Source organism: Solanum stenotomum, chromosome 8 (assembly GCF_019186545.1).
Source record: "Solanum stenotomum isolate F172 chromosome 8, ASM1918654v1, whole genome shotgun sequence".
Lineage (NCBI taxonomy): Eukaryota > Viridiplantae > Streptophyta > Magnoliopsida > Solanales > Solanaceae > Solanum > Solanum stenotomum.
In genome coordinates this window covers 19,463,859-19,468,408 of record NC_064289.1, presented here as the reverse complement: position 1 = coordinate 19,468,408, position 4,550 = coordinate 19,463,859, and positions in this window count along the sequence as shown.

The window sequence follows — 4,550 nt, the reverse complement described above, 5'->3', positions numbered from 1 at the left end:
AGGCCCAAGCACCGGCCTAGGCGGACAGAAACCCGTCGTTTTTCTCCTTTTTAATATAAAACAGTATTTTGCTATAAATTATATTTTCTTATTATTTTAACTTTTTTTTCCTTATTATTTTTTCTTTTTCTTTCTTCCTTCCTCTTCAAAAATTCATTGTCACCATTGAATCACTTTCAATTTCACTTTTTATCACAACTCCACCTCCTCTTTTTTTTTTTATTACTATTAGTTTAATTCTCTTCATTTTGAAATGATATCTAAATATTTTTTTACATTTCGAACAATTTGATAAAATCATTAGATTTCAAGATGATTAGTAGGTATCATTTAGTTTTTTTATCTGAATTACAATTAAACTTTTTCAATTTTTGGGAAATTCATTGATTCTTTCAAAATTATCATTTTCAATTTTGAAGTTATATGAAAAGGAGATAAATCAATTGATGATACCTTCAAAATTTTGATTTTTCTTAGAAAAATAATTAGTTTTGTTATCAATAACTCAACAAAGTCTAGAAAATAGTAAAGAAAAAAGAAAGAGAATGAAAGAGGACTCAACTTGACATGGGGGTGGGGTGAGGGTGGGAAGTGAAGAAGAAGAAAGAAAGAAAGAAAGAAAATGGAGAGAGTGGGTAGCTTGAAAGTGAGGGTGGAAGATGAAGTAGAATTTAAAATGAAATTAAAATTAAAATAAGTCAAAAAGTAAGAGAGAGAGAAATAGAGAAAATAAGATAAAGAAAAACTTAAAATGAAAAAAAAGAAGTATATTTCAAATTATATTAACATGTGTCACATAATGATTGGTGTGTGATAACAGTTGTTTATTAAAATTTGGGAATTGGGACTGATCGAAAAATGAAGTAATAATATAAGTTTGAAATTGTCTAGGGGGGTAATAGGACGTCAACATAGTTAAGATGTCTTTTTAAAATTTTGGGACAACTTTAAGTGTCACTTTATGTCTTTTCTCTATTTTAAAATTGAATTTCACATATTACCCTACATTTGTTTATAATGACTCCTAAGTGGATGTTTCACCAGTTTATCCTTAGCCTTTACTAATATTTTTTATGTATTTAAGTAGATAATTCATGCTAAATTTTATGTGGTGTCACGACTCAAAGTACACTTTAGATGTGACATGGTGTATAAGATCCTTAAAGGTCCTACACAAGCCACTTGACAAACATATAATACAATACTATAGACAAAAGTAGAAAGTCTCATATCAATAAATGAGTTTCACATAAAAGTGGAAGTCTAATCATAGTCTTGACAAGCAATTCTAATACATTAAAAGGAATGGTCGGGATGTAACTTGTACACCACGTACAACATTCGAAAACTAAAAACATAAGAAAAATATAGCGAAGGTGACATGATCCTCGGAACATGAGGACTCATCAAGTCTTCAAACTTCGAGTGATCAAGCAACTAGCCACGAGCGGGAGGAGAAAAAGCACCAAACCCTACATTATTAGACAACGTAGGCACAAGTATACATTAGTACATGAAATATACTAGTTATGAGGGATATTCATAAAAACATGAAACATGATTACAAGGGGACATAATAAAAAACATGATTACAAGGGGACATAATAAAAAACATGATATGCATGACCAAGTTAAACATAGTAAAATCTTTAAAGGAGTATCATAAATCATGAACATGGTCAGTGCATCTTAAAATGATCTTGAAAGCTTCGTAAAACCATGAAAGTAATTTAGTTTATTTTGTGAGATATTTACCATTAACCGACATAGATCATTTGAGCTATAACATGGAATTCAGTGTCTTACTCCCACATCAAAAATAGATGTTCTTATTTGCTAAGGCAAGGACCTCGACTTCTAGCTTAGGTGGATCTACTAGCTATTTCACTTAAGACAAATCCTACGGGGACACGTAGTTAGAGACAAGGAGATTGCTGCTAGAGATCCGATCTCTACTAACGGGAGAGCCTCCATCTCAATATCCTCTCGGTGCTAAGTAAAAATCTCAACGGAATAATCATAAACATAAGCAGATCATCGTACATGGAAAAGCATAATTAAGTTACTAATTCAAGCTTAAATAATTATAGAGTATCTCCTTAGACCATGTGTGAGAAAACATTTCTCCAATCATGATTCCTTAATATGAGAAACCTTTCATAATTCATTGATGATTATCTTAAAGCAACCTAGATCATAAAATATTCATTTTTATAAATCATGCATAACTTTTATAAAAACCTTATTCATAGATTCACAACTTCTTCATAAATTCATGTCTTTAAAGAATTCAAGTCAAATCATGAATAATGATGAGTTCATATGAATCAATTGGAAAACATGTAATTGAGTCAAAACAACCATAAAATATCAAAATCAAACAATTAAATCAACACAATTAGAATCCACGAAAAATTGAACGAAAACCTAATCAATTTGATGAAATTGAACTTGGAGAATTGAGAAACCTTTGTTACTCAATGGGTGAATGAAACCCATTGATAAATTCCCACATACATTGCTAAACAAACTCCAAAAGCAATGGATAAAAAGGATACTTGAAGCTTGGAAATTTAAGTTTCTTCCTTGAGTTTGAGAGGTTTGGAGGGGATGAACTTGGATAGAATTTGAGAATTTGAGTGAATATGAGGGTTTGGGTGGAATTAGAAATAGAAGGGTAGTTATAGAACTTAGAATTAGGATCAAAATGATATAGTATATGTATTTAATGCATTGGAAAAGACCCAAATACCCTTAAAAATGACTGTCGGACGGTCCTACGAATTAGACCTACGATCCGTAAAAGTTTCTATGGCTTGTGCTAGTCAAGGTAGAACCAATTTCAGAAACTCAAATTCTCCTTACTTTTCATGAAACCAATATACGAGTCGTCGACTTTTCTATGGTCCGTAGACCTCATCCGCAGTTCCCAACTTTAAGTCTAAAATTTTACTAAGTCTGCAACCTTTCTACGAAACCCATCTACGATAATATAGGCACAAATATACAATAGTACGATGAATGTACTGATTGTGGAGAAATGCATAGCAATGTACATACGAAATCATAGTGAGTTAGAAACGTGAATTATGCAAGACCAAGTAAAACATAGCAACGTTTAAAAGTCAAATCATAAGTTCATATACAAGGTCGATGCATCTTTACCTCATATAGAAATTTTTTACAAAACCTTTGAAAGAAACGTAATTCATCTATGGGATATTTACCATTAATCGATTAATAAGACTATGTGAGTTGTAACATGAAATACGGTGTAGCCCTCACACCAAAAAGAGGGGGTACTTACTTTAAGGTAAAGACCCGTACATTAATTATTTGCTAAAGTGGATCCACTAGCTTAGGTTATTTAAGACAATCCTACCAGGGCACATAGTTAGGGACAAGGAAATTGTCTCTAGAGACCCGACCTCTACTAACGGGAAGGCCCCCATCTCAAAGTCGTCTCGGTGCTCAGTAAAATCCCAACGAAATAGACATAGTCAAAATCATAATCATACCAAAAAAATTTGAAAAGGCAATAACCCAATGCTACCAATCCATTCATAAGTTCATATTAGAATAACTCATTTCACAACCATGATTTCATAAACTTGTTCATAAGACACTTACCTATCTAAGTATCTAAATCATAATTCCTTGTTAATGTGAGAAAACCTTTCACAAATCATTAGTATTTCATCTTAAAAGCATCATTTAGTCATAAATCATCAATTTCATAAATCATGCATAAGTCCATAATCAAAATCCATAAGTTCATAATCATTTTAAAAGCAATAAGGCCCGAGATCATATGAAATCAATTGAATAACATTTAATTGAATCAAATCATGCATAATACCATTGAATATAAGTAATGAAACCATGATGAATTGAACCTATGAAGATTTGACATGAAATCCTAAGAATTAGATGAAATTGAAAAGACGGATTGAACATCTTTTTGGGACCCAATGGATGAAAGGAATCCATGGTGAAGTTCTCACATACCTTAACAATCAAAGCCCTAAGAATGCAATAGAATAAGACCTTTAAGTTTGAAACCCTAGTTATTCTTCCTTGGAGCTTGAGAGAGAATTTGGAGAAGAATCCTTGGGGGAATTTGAGGGTTTTGAGTGAGTGGGAGGGAATAGGTAGTCTTTCAAGAGTAAAAGTATTTTTAAGGCATAGTTTAAGGATCAAAACAATGTAGTATAAGTGTTAAATGGGTAGGAGAAGACCGAAACACCCTTCCTTAAAACTGTCGAGCAAGTTCTACTTCTTCGGCCTACGGTCTTCTATAGACCATCTTGGTCGATCATAGTACACAATACTGAACTCAACAATAGCCAATTTTCCACAATATTCTTCCTAGGGATCGTGGAGCTTTATATGGTCCGTAAGAGCTCATTGTAGAACTCAGAGACCATACTTATTTTTTTTCTAAGTCTGATCAACTCCTATGAAAGCCTTTCTACGGCTCGTTCAGCATCCTACGGATCGTCCTAGTGGTCCGAAAAAACTTCAAAGACCCCATTTTCACCACACTTCAA